The sequence below is a fragment of the Salvelinus sp. IW2-2015 genome, linkage group LG27, assembly GCF_002910315.2.
Source record: "Salvelinus sp. IW2-2015 linkage group LG27, ASM291031v2, whole genome shotgun sequence".
Lineage (NCBI taxonomy): Eukaryota > Metazoa > Chordata > Actinopteri > Salmoniformes > Salmonidae > Salvelinus > Salvelinus sp. IW2-2015.
In genome coordinates this window covers 19,433,379-19,450,340 of record NC_036867.1, presented here as the reverse complement: position 1 = coordinate 19,450,340, position 16,962 = coordinate 19,433,379, and the positions used below count along the sequence as shown (strand labels likewise).

Here is a 16,962-nt window from a genome sequence, read left to right as displayed (position 1 = left end):
ACATTCTTTWTTGTAACGACAATGTCACAAATAATTTTTATCTACCTTTCCAAACACTTTTACAGTTTGGGATTTACAAATGTGTGCTTTTCATGTCATTTTTCGTTAAATCCAGTTCGGATTTAAGTATAACTTTTGAGTGACGCCTTTAGTGAGAGGTCTAATGCTTTAAAATGTTATATCTGCCCCCCGAATTCATATCTAAGGGGCATTTTTCGTACCATTATTAGTTACATTGTTTTAGTTTGAACGTGCAGACTGACACTAAGAACAGCGGGAACGTTTCCCTAGTCAGCGCCATTATTAGCGCAATGCCCCTTAAAGTGTTGCTCCATGCTACCCAGTGGGGCGGAGTGGGGTCCACCCCTTCCTCCTCCCTTTCCCATGGGCTAGGTCCGTCTTCTGTGCGCAACTCTGCGGCCCATCCCGTGCCCCCTGCCCTCGTGCCTTGAATCTTGCGTGCCCACCTCTATTTCAGTGGAAACAGCTGGAGAACTGCAAAGCAATCCCATTATGTGCCACTCGGGAGCTATGATCAATATATATTGTCCTGCTAATAACAGGGTTAATAATATATCTGTGAGAATATCCAAGGGGCTTTTATATATTTCTAAATTAATAATAAATCACGTTGTTAAAAAAAATAGATTATTTCGTTTTCAAATAACGTAAAATGAGCGAGAAAAAGGCCATTCTTGGACATGGGGTGAGACATTGTTACTAATTTGTAAATAAAGCCAGTTTGTTATTTAGAATAATTTATTTCTGTTTTTAGAGGAAGAGAAACCAAAAACCTACAATCATTTCATGGATCTCCCAGTTGAGGCCGGCACAGGTATTGAACCAGCATCTGTAGCAACACAGCTTGCACTGTGATGCAGTGTTTTACACGCTGCGCCACTAAGGCGATGTACAACGTAACCGGTCAGGAGTAGGCTACAGTACTGCAGCGCCTTGGGACCCCAAAGCATAATCAGTGCTCTAACTCCCCCTTGCGCTGTTCTGGAGCAATGAAGTAGTGACGCAGGGTACCGTACTAAACCACAAATGACATCTAAGTCCCACAGCATAATCGCACAACTTTTAGTGGAGCAACCACTGTACAGTAGGGAATGAGCCTCTAAGGTGCAAGGTTGAGTAACCGGGTGGTAGTCGGCTAGTGATGGCCATTTAACAGTCTGATGGCCTTGAGATTGAAAAACAGCTTCTGTCTCTCGGTCCCAGCTTTGATGCACCTGTACGGACATCGCCTTCTGGATGGTAGCGGGGTGAACAGGCCATGGCTCGGGTGGTTGATGTCCTTGATGATCTTTTTGGCCTTCCTGTGATATCGGGTGCTGTCCAGGACCCAGTTGCATAGGGCGGAGTTCAGACCCAGGGCCCCAAGCTTAATGATAAGTCGAGGGTACTATGGTGTTGAAGGCTGAGCTATAGTCAATGAACAGCATTCTTACATAGGCATTCCTCTTGTCCAGATGGGATAGCCTCTCAAAGCACTTCATGATGACAGAGGTGAGTGCTATGGGGTAATAGTCATTTAGTTCAGTTACCTTTGCTTTCTTGGGTATAGGCACAAAGCAAGTGGGGACAGCAGACTGGGATAGGGAGAGATTGAATATGTCCGTAAAATACCAGCCAGCTGGTCTGCACATGTTCAAAGGACACGGCTAGGAATGCCGTCTGGGCCAGCAGCCTTGCGAGGGTTAACACGGTTAAATGTCTTATTTCACATCGGCCACGGAGAATGAGAGTCCACAGTCCTTGGGAGAGGGCCGCGTCGGTGGCACTGTGCTATCCTCAAAGCGGGCGAAGGTGTATAGCTTGTCTGGGAGCAAGACGTCGGTGTCCGCGACATGGCTGATTTTCCCTTTGTAATCCGTGATTGTCTGTAGACCCTGCCACATATGTCCTGTGTCTGAGTCGCTGAATTGCGACTCCACTGTCTCTGTACTGACGTTTTACCTGTTTGATTGCCTTACGGAAGGAATAACTACACTGTTTGCATTTAACCATAATCCCAGTCACCTTGTCGTGGTTAAATGCGGTGGTTCGCGCTTACAGTTTTGCGCAAATGCTGGCATCTATCCATGGTTTTTGGTTTGGGTAGGTTTTAATAGTCACAGTAGGAACATCCCCTATACACTTCCTTTTGAACTCAGTCACCGTGTTATTCTCAGAGGCAACCTGTAACATGTCCCAGTCCCCGTGATCAAAACAATCTTGAAGCATGGATTCCGATTGGTCAGACCAGTGTTGACTAGACCTTAAACAAGAAGTACACGTGTTGAGTTTCTGCCTATCGGAAGGCAGGAGCAAGATGGTGTTGTAATCCGATTTTCCGAAGGGAGGGCAGGGGGGGGCCTTGTAGCCATCCCGGAAGGGGGAGTAACAATGATACAGTTTTTGATGCGCGAGTACTACAGGCAATGTGTTGACAGAACTTCGGTAGAGCTTTCCTCAAATTTGCTATAATAATATTTCAGCAAGTGTATATAGCAGTTGATTCTCTTTACAGAAGCCTACAGTCATTCAGTACAGTTACATTTTGTCGTCCTTTCTCAGTCTCTTTCTCTCTGATAGTCTCGAACCTCTCAGAGCGGTAATCAATCCTGGTTTCTGTGCCAAGACCTGCGACTCACCTCTCTTTCAGAATTAGTTACTAATATTGATATTACAACTAGTAGTTGTTATGCAGTTGCTTCTCGCCCCAACATGGTGAATGACTATACTGTTTTTCCTCTCTCTCCTCGTCTCGATCACCTAGTCTCTGTGCTGTTACTTTTCCTTCCAACTGTTTGAGGTTAGTTTTTCACATAGTTGCTTGAACAAAGATATTAATAACTCAACAGGCGGAAAGCTTGCTCTTGTGTCTTTCAAAATTCCTTTTTAGAAAATAGAAATGAATAGGAAGACAGCACCAGTGCCTAACTCGACTAAGGCAGAGGGCACGTGTAGACTTAGATAGGCGACTTGGACACATTAGGGATGACTGTAGGATGGGTGTAGCAAGTGACATAGGCCTAGCTGTAGGTGATGAATCAGTTGCAGAAGGTGACTGACCCCATAGACAACTCTGATCCCATAGATAATGAGGATATGGATACAGATCCTGGTGGTTATGAGGATAATGTAGATTGATATGAGGAAATCTGATTCAAATCAGGATTCTGATTAACCATATTTAGAACCACCAAGTAACCTCGCTGATAGGCCATCCAACTGGGCCCTCACCTTTGGCATCTCAATGGTTGCTTTGACAGCTCTACCGAGTCTTATGGTTCCACCACCGGGACCTGCCCAAAGATGCTAGGACTGTGCATAGGACCAAAACTCAATACACCATTCTTGAAAAGGCTGGAGGTCAGTATCAGTATTTTGGAATTCTTACATCTCTCTAAGAAAAGGCAATCGTTAAAACAGTAGCGTCCACTACAGATGGCTGTACCCTCTTACAAATCAACATAGATGGCTTGGCATTCTTTAAGAGCTCCAACATTCAACTATGGCCCATCGTAGTACTCTTAATTAGTGCAAACAGGAAGGAACCTGTTGAAATTGGACTTTACTGTGGCCCTAAAAAAAACACTTCAGTAGAGGAGTTCCTTAGAAATTTTGTTACAGAGCTTCAGGAATAAGAGCAAGGGTTTACTTTTGAACAGAAAAGGCTATTTTTAAAGTTACAGTGTAATAGGTTGTACCCCTGCAAGACATTTTGTTAACAAAAAGCCACCAAGGCTCACAATGGGTATTCGGGTTGTGATAAATGTTCTCTTAAATATTGTTTGCCTGCCAAAGTTATGGACAGTATATCATCCCATCTCATAGAAACGCACCCTCACATTTAATTTGCCCGAAAACCCAGATCACGCAGAGAAGTTGACCGCTGGAAGGCAATTGAGTTTAGGCAGTTTCTGATATACACATGTCCTGTTGTTCTGGCTTCGTTTCTTGACAGTAACGCGTGCAACAACTTCATGCTGCTCTTTTGTGGCATTTCCATTTTTAGCTCCTCGTCGTCAGTATGCACAGACATTGCTCACAACTTTTGTCAGCCACTATGGTGCGATATATGGAAAAGACCAACTAGTCTATAAATGTGCATGGGTTAGTTAATCTTTCACCTGATGTGCAACGGCAAGGTTGCCTAGACTCAATTTCTGCGTTTCCGTTTGAAAACTACCTTCACAAGATGAAGTTTGTGAGGAAGCCAGAATACCCCCTCACCCAGGTCATTAGGAGACTGTCTGAAGTAAAACATATTGTGAAGAACACTGGTTTGGTCTGTCCGTTGAAAAAGCAACACTTTGCTGGTCTTATTCTCAGTGGTCTTTCGGTGGCAGCACAATATCAGGAAATGTACAGCGAGCAATGTACCATTAAAGTATCAATAGGGGATATTAGTTTTATCATTGGAAACAATGTGTGTGTCATACACAACCTTGTCAAACGTAGTGATGGAGTGTATGTTATGTACACAGTTCTCAGAGAAGTCACAATTCTTCAGTTACCCATTCAGCTCATCCTTCCTTAACATATCCAGAATTTCCCAACCGTCAGAAACACTCAAATTTGCCAAAGTGTCTTTCAGAAATGCATAGTTCTGCCCCATAGGAAGGGATTTGTGACCTTACCTCTAATGCATATTTAGGACTAAAGCCAAAAGAGTAGTGGGGTGGATGTCACTTTTCAATTATTTTAATATTTATGAAGTTTAAATGATATTAAAAAAATTATTTATTTTAAATTTTTAAAACAAAACACTGCCGCTTAAGTATTATTTTGAGTGTGGTTAGAAGGGTTGACTGAATTAGAATGTTACTGACTATCACAGCGTTCATCACTTGCTTCTGGACCAAAAAAATAGACGTAAGTACACTTTGATAGAGTATGACTAACACTAGCTGTATTTGTATCACTGTATTTATGGAATGCTTATTTCCTGTTCTGTCTTTTCAGATGTTTTTGTTAGTACAATTCATTGTAAGCAAGGACGCCAATTATTGTGCCAGAGGAATGATTTGAAGACGGTGTGACCTTCTAGCCTAGTTGTAAGAAAGATGACCGAATTGACACTGCACATTTGAGTCTATGGTAAAGCTGGTATGTTGACAATGCATTTTTTATCGTGTGCTCTGTTCCTGAAGATCTGTTTTGGAAGTGCAGCTGTCCTTAGAAGCATCACCTAGTAAGGGAAGTTGAGGCTGATATACACAGTACATCACTATGGTCAATAATGTTGCTTGACTGTTTAATGTCATAATAGTTTATATTCCAATAACATGTTATTCAACAAATGTTCCTTTTGGACAAAGTTGACAATTCAATTGAAGTGGCTACTGGTGAGTTATTTTGCAATCTTCCTTGGGTCCTGCTTAATAGGTATTTAACAGAACACACATTTATTTTTAGACAATGACTTGCGAGCCAGGCAGAAATTGAAGGCTTTGTTGACCTGTTGAGTCGTCAGATTTACAGTCCGATGCTGAGGTGGGTGGAAGCAGGGGGGAAAGGAAGAAGCAAAAGTGAGTATTTTTCTTCAAAATGTTTTTTTTCTCTCGCCACGTTTACTCGGAAATCACCATTACCCACAGATTAATTTGTACTAGTTGGTGATTTGCTGAGCTTGTAATGCATCTTTAAAATATTAGCTACAACATAGCCTTCTCATATGAACCATATTTCTCCTTAGTCAGTGTGATGTACTGTATCTGTTACTCGTCATGTACTGTGTGACTGTTACCGTTATACACCCGATGTTCCCACTGGGAAGTTACTCTGGTAAAAGTCATTGTGTTGTCTACCATTTACGGAGATACTGACTGAGAGCGACTCCCAATGGAGGGAACAGTTATATTCATACAGTATTACACTAGCTAATAATCATTTCCCCTCGATCTCACTATGTAGAAACATGGTATGGAACTCAAATTCTATCAATCTTCATTTTTTTTGTTGCAGCAGCAGCAGCTGAACTGCACATCCTAACACTGATGGAGCACATGAAACCGCAGCAGTCGCAACTTGCTGCAATGGTCAACAGCCTAGCTGGGAGGATGGAGAACAACTTGCCCCAACCAGATGATGACCTAGAACAGTGGCAACAGGACGGCACAAATGCCAGGATCAAAACACAACATGGTATGATTCTTAACACATTAGGACTATGTATGTGTACATGTAGAAGTACACGACATGATCAAAAGTAGGTGGACAACTGCTCGTCAAACGTCATCCCAAAATCATGGGCATTAATATGGAGTTGGTCCCCTATTTGTTATAGTAGCAGCCTCCACTCTTCTGGGAAGGCTTTCCGCTAGATTTTGGAACATTGCTGCGCGAACTTGCTTCCATTCAGCCACAAGAGCATTAGTGAGCTCGGGCACTTAGGATTAGGCCTGGCTCACAGTCGGCATTCCAATTCATCCCAAAGGAGTTCGATGGGGTTCAGGTCAGTGCTCTGTGCAGGCCAGTCAAGTTCTTCCACACAGATCTTGACAAACCCTTTCTGTAAGGACCTCGCTTTGTGCACGTCATGCTGAAACAGGAAAGGGCCTTCCCCAAACTGTTGTCACAAAGTTGGAAGCACAGAATCATCGAATGTCATTATATGCTGTAGTGTTAAGATTTGCCTTCACTGCAACTAAGGGGCCTAGCCTGAAACCATGAAAAACAGCCCCAGAACCTTATTCCTCCTCCAAACTTTACAGTTGGTACTACGCATTGGGGCAAGTAGTGTTCTCCTGGCATCCTCCAAACCCAGATTGGTCCGTCGACTGCCAGATGGTGAAGCGTGATTCATCACTCCAGAGAACGCATTTCCACTGCTCAAGAGTCCAATGGCGGCGAGCTTTACACAACTCCAGCCGACGCTTGGCATTGAGCATGGTGATCTTAGGCTTGTGTGTGGCTGCTCATCTATGGAAACCCATATCATGAAGCTCCCGACGAACAGTTATTGTGCTGACGCTGCTTCCAGAGGCAGTTTGGAACTCAGTAGTGAGTGTTGCAACCAAGGACAGACAATTTTTAAACACTACAGCACTTGGCGGTCTCGTTCTGTGAGCTTGTGTGGCCTACCAACTCTCAGCTGTGCCGTTGTTGCTCCTAGAAATTTCCACTTCACAATAACAGCACTTACAGTTGACCGGGGGCAGCTCTAACAGGGCAGAAATTTGATGAACTGACTTGTTGGAAAGGTTGCATCTTATGACGTCATGTTGAAAGTCACTGAGCTCTTCAGTAAGGCCATACTACTGCCAAAATTTGTCTATGGAGATTGCATGGCTGTGTGCTCAATTTTATACACCTGTCAGCAACGGATGTAGCTGAAATAGCAGAATCCACTAATTTGATGGGGTGACCACATACTTGTGTATACGGTGGTTCCTCCTTTAAAAGTTGCGAGCTTACACCGCGGGACTTAGAGGTACCCAGCATCACGGCTTAATTGCTCCAGACCACCACAAGGGGGAGTTAGAGCACTCATTATGTATTTGGGTCCCAAAGTGTTTATATGACCAATTATATCGAGTGGTTCCAATGACGAATTTGACACGAGCCACCCGTCCCTTGTGACTTTTTTTTCTTCAGCAAACATTACGGGGGAAGCAAATGTAAGTAATTATAACGTCATAACAAGTCAAGCTAAAAATGTACAATTGAGAGGAATATGTTTGTTAATGTGGAGACAAGCGATTGTGCATATTTGTCATAAAGTTCATTTATGAAAATCGCTATTTAGCAAGTTCTGACTAGCTAACATTAGCCAGCTAGCTAGTGTTAGGAGAATGAATTTGTAATTCTTGTTGTTTAATGTTTTAGGGACTCCTGAGAAAACCAGCAAACCAGGCTGTCGTCTTGTGAAACAGTGGATGTAAAGAATCTAGCTAGCTAAAGCATTTACTGCTAATTGAATGTACAATTGTGTAAGCTTGCTTTGCAATGCAGCTGAAGTAACATAGCTAGCTAACTACTTGCTTATTGTATAGTGGAGGATACAAATAAATGTATGCCTATGGATGTGTAGCTAGCTACAGTATGTAGCCAATCTGTGTAAGGACCCTAAAACGTTTGGTATGAATATTAGTTCAGAACCTATCTATGAACCTCATCTATCATAGTGGTTGTATCAACTTCAAGTCTGAATGGCATTAATTTACATTTACATTTACATTTAAGTCATTTAGCAGACGCTCTTATCCAGAGCGACTTACAAATTGGTGCATTCACCTTATGATATCCAGTGGAACAACCACTTTACAATAGTGCATCTAACTCTTTTAAGGGGGGGTGGGTTAGAAGGATTACTTTATCCTATCCTAGGTATTCCTTAAAGAGGTGGGGTTTCAGGTGTCTCCGGAAGGTGGTGATTGACCTCCGCTTGACCTGGCGTCGTGAGGGAGTTGTTCCACCATTGGGTGCCAGAGCAGCGAACAGTTTTGACTGGGCTGAGCGGAACTGTACTTCCTCAGAGGTAGGGAGGCGAGCAGGCCAGAGGTGGATGAACGCAGTGCCCTTGTTTGGGTGGTGGGCCTGATCAGAGCTGAAGGTACGGAGGTGCCGTTCCCTCACAGCTCGTAGGCAAGCACCATGGTCTTGTAGCGGATGCGAGCTTCAACTGGAAGCCAGTGAGAGAGCGGAGGAGCGGGTGACGTGAGAGAACTTGGGAAAGTTGAACACCAGACGGGCTGCGGCGTTCTGGATGAGTTGTAGGGTTTAATGGACAGGCAGGAGCCCAGCCAACAGCGAGTTGCAGTAATCCAGACGGGAGATGACAAGTGCCTGATTAGGACCTGCGCCGCTTCCTGCGTGAGGCAGGGTCGTACTCTGCGAATGTTGTAGAGCATGAACCTACAGGAACGGGTCACTGCCTTGATGTTAGTTGAGAACGACAGGGTGTTGTCCAGGATCACGCCAAGGTTCTTAGCACTCTGGGAGGAGGACACAATGGAGTTGTCAAACCGTGATGGCGAGATCATGGAACGGGCAGTCCTTCCCGGGAGGAAGGCAGCTCCGTCTTGCCGAGGTTCAGCTTGAGGTGGTGATCCGTCATCCACACTGATATGTCTGCCAGACATGCAGAGATGCGATTCACCACCTGATTATCAGAGGGGGAGGAGAAGATTAATTGTGTGTCGTCTGCATAGCAATGATAGGAGAGACCATGTGAGGATAGACAGAGCCAAGTGACTTGGTGTATAGCGAGAATAGGAGAGGGCCTAGAACAGAGCCCTGGGGGACACCAGTGGTGAGAGCACGTGGTGCGGAGACAGATTCTCGCCACGCCACCTGGTAGGAGCGACCTGTCAGGTAGGACGCAATCCAAGCGTGGGCCGCGCCGGAGATGCCCAGCTCGGAGAGGGTGGAGAGGAGGATCTGATGGTTCACAGTATCAAAGGCAGCCGATAGGTCTAGAAGGATGAGAGCAAGAGGAGAGAGAGTTAGCTTTAGCAGTGCGGAGCGCCTCCGTGACACAGAGAAGAGCAGTCTCAGTTGAATGACTAGTCTTGAAACCTGACTGATTTGGATCAAGAAGGTTATTCTGAAGAGAGATAGCAGGAGAGCTGGCCAAGGACGGCACGTTCAAGAGTTTTGGAGAGAAAAGAAAGAAGGGATACTGGTCTGTAGTTGTTGACATCGGAGGGATCGAGTGTAGKTTTTTTCAGAAGGGGTGCAACTCTCGCTCTCTTGAAGACGGAAGGGACGTAGCCAGCGGTCAAGGATGAGTTGATGAGCGAGGTGAGGTAAGGGAGAAGGTCTCCGGAATTGGTCTGGAGAAGAGAGGAGGGGATAGGGTCAAGCGGGCAGGTTGTTAATTAATGAATGAATTAATTAATTCCTATTAATGAAGCCTATGGAGGATGTAAGTCCTATATACATGTACTGTAGTTATTACCACGCATGAGATCTCCCACATTGTAGCCTGTACATTGAATATATTCACTGATCATGTACTCTTCCTTGGCAAATAAAGGTGCGGTTCAGGTATGAATCTCTGTGAGACATTATTTTTCAGTCATATCCAATACCAGGTGTCTCAAACTCCATTATTTGAATGATGCTGTGTCTGCATGTATGTATTACAATTACACACTTAAACAGTGTTTACCACTCCTGCTCCTGGGACATCAATGATTACACATTGTAACTATGCAATAGACTAGAAACATGATTTAAAAGCTGATTTGTAATTCACGTATACAAAAACAAAAACGATGCATATCTAACTCCCTTCATCTGCATTAATCTGAGAACACAGGATAGTATTTCAATGATATACTTAATTTCAACCAGTGGAGAATGTGAAACCCTTTATTGAAAGTTCATTATCCAGGTGTTATAAATACATACTTTATAATAATTGTAATATTAGAAATACAAGTTCAATCTGTATTTCAATGCACATATGGTGTGCATTATAAAAAAAGAGGAACAAAGATGAGGTGGGAGAGAGGTGTAGAAGACGGAAAGGGAAAGGTAAGAACAGAGGCAGACAGCATATGATTAATGAATTATAGTGCTACCCTAATATTCTCTCAGTTCATCACAATTAGTGTCTCTAGCGGTGTCTCCTAACCAGCCTTGGGCCCCCAGTTGGCCCGAAGGTTATCTTAAGAGCGGGTGAGGAGGCGATGATGGGACTGGCTTCCTCTCTCACATCAAAACATACCTGCAGACGAGAGACAGATGGATAGAGAGAGAGCATGATTAAGCCTTGTTTTTTATATTCTAACACGGTCGGTCAGTCAATCATTAGGTGAAAATGCAAAACTGACCTTGGATCATTAACTATGGGACTACTACTTCTATCTGTATTTCAATGTAAAGCATATCTTTAATAATACTACCCGTTTACCCGACTGAGTGACCTCTCACCTATGATAATGTGTCCCTGTGTCAGCCCTCTGTGTCAGCCAGTTCAGATGCGTGAGGGATTCACCAACACAGCTGATATAACCTAGAGGATTTAGGGAGAAGGGGGAGAGGGATGAAGTGAAAGAGAGACTTATTGTGTGTGTGTGTGTGTGTGTGTGTGGTCTCACCTGGTGTTCACACTAAGTGGTTACAGAGTACTTTATGCTGAAAAACAGACACATGAGGACAAACAATAGAAGATAATGTCATTACTAGACAAATACTACTTGAAGCTTGTAAAAAAAAAAAGCTAACCATAACTCTGTCATGAAAAATCATTATATATCGACTATGAAACAAATATGACATGGCCTGCTTATGAGTTGCCATGAAAATAAGTTAGATTAATGCAACTGAAAATGTCAAGAACAGGTGTTCGTAGCTAAATGCTTTTGGTTAGCTTGAGAATAATAATTTGCATGATTTATCATTCTACAGTATGTATGTATATAATATAGTAGAATGTTATGAACCGACACTTAATCGTAGGAGCTAACTACTAGCTATGAAAAATTTGGACGGAAGAATGCCCAGTGCTGCTTACCTGAGATGCCATCATCACACAGTCCTTCGTAGGTGCCCGCTATGACTTCCTTTGTGTCGGAAAAAAGTGGTTTTCAGAACAATTTTTTTTATTGAAAATAAAACGTTTTGCTCTTGACAAAAATACACAAATGTACCTCCATAGCATATAACAATTTGCCTGTGAATAACCACACCGTTATACAAACGTGCTGCTGTATGCAGAATTCTTGACGCACAACCGAATGTGCTGCTATATCCTGCCAGCAAGCTCACAAGCGAGCCACTCAGGCGCAGAATGACGACGCGTGGAAGAGGGCGAGGAACGAGATGGGAGTAACAATTTGTTGTAAATTGGGGAGGGGGGATTAATAGCTGAACAATAGACTATTCTTTAGTAAAGGCTGAATAGTCTAATAGCAGAGCTAGGTATGAACTATGAACTATGAAATAACACATATGGGATCAGTTAACTTCACTAGGGTAGGGGGCAGCATTCAGAATTTTGGATGAAAAGCATGCCCAAATTAAACTGCCTGCTACTCAGGCTCATATGCTAGGATATGCATATAATTAGTAGATTTGGATAGAAAACACTCTAAAGTTCCCAAAACTGTTAAAATAATGTCTGTGAGTATAACAGAACTGATATGGCAGGCAAAAACCCGAGGAAAATCCAACCAGGAAGTACTATTATTTTGAATGGCTGTTTTTCAATTGAAAGCCTATCCACCATACAAAGACTTAGGACCCAGTTCACAAGCTCTGTGGCTTCTTCTACATGTGGCCAGTCTTTAGACATTGTTTCAGGCTTTTACACTGAAAAATGAGGGAGATACAGCACTTTCAATCAGTGGACAGTGGACATTTCCAGACATCAGCCATGCGCCTGATCGGGAACGCGCCTTTCTTGTTTCTCCTTTCCTATTGACAAAGCTTTTGTCCGGTTGAAATATTATTGATTCTTTATGACAAAAACAACCGTAGGATTGATTTTAAACATCGTTTGGCATGTTTCTACTAACTTTTATTGTACTTTTTAAAAACTTTTTGTCCGGACTTAGTGCACGCGCCTTAAGCATTCGGATTACTGGACAAAACGTGAACAAAAAGGAGGTTTTTGGTCATAAAGAGGGACATTATCGAACAAAACGAACATTTAATGTCTAACATGGAGACCTGGGAGTGCCACCAGATGAAGATCAAAGGTAAGAGATACATTTTAATGCTATTTCTGACTTTTGTGACACCGGTCCTTGTTTGGAAAATGGCTGTATGGGTTTCTGTGGCTAGTAGCTGACCTAACATAATCGCAAAGTGTGCTTTCGTCGTAAAGCCTTTTTGAAATCTGACACAGCGGTTGCATTAACCTCTGTTGGGTACGTGAGACGTTAGCGTCCCACCTCTTCAACAGCCATTGAAACTGCTGGGCACCAAATTCAAATACAGAAATACTCATTATAAAAATTCAGAAAACAAAACATATTTTACATAGGTTTAAAGATCAACTTCTTGTGAATCCAACCACGGTGTCAGATTTAAAAAATGCTTTCTGGCGAAAGCATACCTTACGATTATTTGAGAACATAGCACACTAGACAAATCATTACAAACAGTAACCAGCCAAGTAGAACAGTTACACAAGTCAAAAATAGAGATACAATTAATCCCTTACCTTTGATGATCTTCATATGGTTGCACTCAGCAGACATTCATTTACTCAATAAATGTTCCTTTTGTTCGATAAAGTCTCTTTATATCCAAAAACCTCAGTTTTGTTTGCGCGTTTTCTTCAGTAATCCACAGGCCACAAAACAGGAAGACAAAAAAATCCAAATTGTATCCGTAAAGTTCATAGAAACATGTCAAACAATGTTTATATTCAATCCTCAGGTTGTTTTTAGCCTGAATAATAGATCATATTTCAACCGGACAATAACGTCGTCAATTTAAAAGGTAAACAAGAAACGCACTCTCTCGGTCTCGCGCATGAAAAAGCTCTGTGACACTTTAGGGTCCACTCATTCAGACTGCTCTTACTTCCTAATTTTTCAGAATACAAGCCTGAAACAATTTCTAAAGAATGTTGACATCTAGTGGAAGGCACAGAAAATGCAATTTGAGTCCTAAGTCAATGGATACTAATGGTATTGAATAGAAAAAAAAAAGAAAAAAAACTTCCTGAATGGATTTTTCTCAGGTTTTCGCCTGCCAAATCAGTTCTGTTATACTCACTGACACCATTTTAACAGTTTTGGAAACTTTAGAGTGTTTTCTATCCAAATCTACCAGTTATATGCATATCATATCTTCTGGGCCCGAGAAGCAGGCAGTTTAATTTGGGCATGCTTTTCATCCAAAATTCTGAATGCTGCCCCCTACCCTAGAGAAGTTAAGAAGTTTCTTTATTCGTATATTCGTAACACTTGTATCAATGTTTATGATGAGCATTTCTGTTATTTGATGTGGCTCTCTGCACTTTCACAGGATGTTTGTTTGAGACAATGCATTTCTGAACATAACACACCAATTTCAAATTAGGTTTTTGGACAAAGATTAACCTTATTGAACAAAACACACATTTATTGTGAAACATGAAGTCCTGTGAGTGCCATCTGATGAAGATCAAAGGTTAGTGATTCATTTAATCGCTATGTCTGACTTTTGTGAGCCCCCTCCTTGGCTGAAAAATGGCTGTATGGTTCTGTGACTAAGCGCTGACCTAACAATCTTTTGGTGTGCTTTCGCCGTAAAGCCTATTTGAAATCGCACACTGTGGTTGGATTTACAAGAAGTTTCTTTAAAATTGTGTATAATACTTGTATGTTTGAGGAATTTTAATTATGGGATTTCTGTTTTGAATTTGGCGCCCTGCACTTTCACTGGCTGTTGTCGAGGTGGGACGCTAGCGTCCCACTTGTACCAGAGAGGTTAAGAACAAATTCTTATTTACAAGGATAGCCTAATCCTTCCTCCCTGTTGGGGGATTGAACCTGTCTCCCGCGTGCTTGTAATATGGAGACTATCAAATGCTTCTCAAAGATGCCCTCTGGTGGTCAAACTAGCAATTACTTGCAATAACAGAAAAAAATTCTGACAGATAACGTGCCACAGAATGCTGCAGCAGCCCGCAAGGTGTGCCATAGCATGACGTAACTTTTAAAGGAGGAACCACTGTATATAGTGTATATCTAGGGATGCTTCACCTTCAGTCACTTGCTTCAATGACTGTTGCTTTGGCCAGAAGCTGATGTCATCAGACATTGTCTAGCTTTCCTCAGGTGTTTCGACCCTGAACTGTAACACTCTCCCATTGGCGGGTCAGAAGTGGTGGCCAGATCACTGCCCGTCTCTTTTGAACTCCTCAGGCGTTGGATCTCCCCTCGGTTTGGCTGGTGTGCAGTTCGGTTCTCCTTTTCCACTGTGCCAGAGCATTCTCTCGCCAGATAAGTTATTTTTTGTGAAGGAGTCAACTTTCCATTAAGCTGTCCCGGCTAGTGGCTCTAGGACTTTGAGGTCTTGGTCTAGTTGGTTCCATTCCTTGGTTTCGCTCATCTTGGGCTATTTAATTATCTTGTTGGTTGGGCTTGCGTTTCTGGGGTGGCATCAGATGGGTGCTGTGAGAAGGTGCTGTGAGATTTCCAGTGCTGTGGAGTGCTTCCTGACTGGAGTTCTTACTACTTTGCGCTGCACGGGCATCTCCCCTCTTCAATACTTGGTCCTGGCTTGTTGTATTCTTCAGCCCCATTCGGTTCTTGGTCTTTCCGCAGTGCCACTTTACTTAAATTACCTGATTATACCGGTAAATTGTTCATTATTTGTAATGTCATAATGCAACATATGGAATTCCGTTGCATTTTAATAATGGGAGTTGTGAGAGAGCTCTGACGAGCTCTGATACGTAAAGCTTAATCTTATTCAACTTTTACCATGCACCTGCAACAAAGACAGCTCAGATGTGAGAGTGCCTTTTGAAATGTGATTCTCGTCTATTATAGTAAAATAATATCTCAATGTGTTTGTGTCCATATGACCGATTCGGTTGGACCAGACCTCAAATGCAAATAGTGAGTTGAAACCGCTTGTTTTCAAAGAGGAAGTGATCTTTCATCTTTGTTGTTGTGAGTAGCAGGAGCTTGGTGTGTGTGTGTGTGTGTGTGTGTGTGTGTGTGTGTGTGTGTAAATGGGAAGGTGCACAGTCACAGCGGAAGAAGCAAAAGGAGATAAGATGAAAAACATGACAACAAGCGGACGTAAGTGCTCATAAAAAACAAGTTGATGCTTGCGACAAAGGCATTTGGAACACCGTGATAAAACAACCTCAAATTAATTCGATATAAATCGCCCAGCTCTATGATACATATTGCGATTCGATATTGCGAATTGATGTTCCAAACATATTGTCCACTATGTCTGCTGCAGAGAGACGAGAGAGCATGAGAACGAGTGTGATCAGTGAGGGAAATAAAACTGCTGAGAGGATTATCACTATTTAGAAGATGGAGAACAAGCTGAAGGATGAAAAATATTAGCGTTTTGGGACAGGTACAGCAGACTAGCACTACCCACAGTATGTATGCATGTATGTATATATATTTTTAAAAACTCATCTTTCAAAGATAATATTGCGATATGTAACTCAATCCCCCCCCCCCCCCCCACCCCATCATCACTACAGAGGTATGACAATGGCTGGCCGTTTTAATTATGGCGTGTGGGCCCGTCTGTGTAGATTCTGGACTACGTGGCCGTTTTACTAACGGCATATTTTAACGTATGTTAGCCGTCAGTCAAACTACAGCAAAAGTGAAACGTACCTTGATGGTTAAAGTGATACTTTGGGGTTTTGGCATCTACTTCCCCAGAGTCAGATGAACTCGTGGATACCATGTTCAGGTCTATGTGTCCAGTATGACGGAAGTTACAGGTAGAGAAAGAGTGAATGATATGCAAGAAGAGAAAGGGAGACCGAGAAGACAGACAGATGGAGATATACCTGAGAGGGTTGCAGCCTTCGCCATGATCCCCTGGGAATGGGTTTGGAGGTTGGAGTGCATTATGGGGACAAAGCAGCCAACAGCAGGGCATCAGCTGTGATTAGCACTCTGTTGCAGCGGCACTGCGGGAGAGTCGACAGGTAGACACTTAACAGGTGCTCATCTACATGCATCTGGACATGTTTGTGTAGAGGGGTTATCCGAGGGGGAGTGAGCAATGTAGGAGGATGAATCCCCACTGTTCTTAGAAACTACAATACAGAGAAATGCTGGCCAGGGGACATTTTTGTGGGTGATTAACAGAAAACATTTTTTGGATGAATGATTGTTGGGGGAAAAGATGATGCGGTGAGCATCAAAATCCTCGCTGGAATAACTCTGTTCTTTCATGAACCAGTGTGTGTGTTGCTTAGCCTACCTGTCTTTGAATGATGTCTAGGTTATCCCTGCCCTGGTTTAAGAGCTGCTCCACCGTCTTAGTCTTCAACACTCCGGTTCGCCCTGAAAGCATCCTGCACCCGGCGCAAGG

At 42.8% G+C, this 16,962-nt stretch overlaps 1 long non-coding RNA gene across 1 annotated transcript; it reads right to left on the bottom strand.

Moving 5' to 3' along the window:
- Nucleotides 1–10,297: 10,297 nt before the first annotated feature.
- Nucleotides 10,298–16,552, bottom strand: LOC139023102 (uncharacterized). The gene is made up of 4 exons (XR_011474250.1): nt 16,433–16,552; nt 11,459–11,507; nt 10,876–10,957; nt 10,298–10,669 (listed from the first exon to the last, which is right to left on the bottom strand). It is a non-coding gene; the product is annotated as an uncharacterized lncRNA (long non-coding RNA).
- Nucleotides 16,553–16,962: the final 410 nt, after the last annotated feature.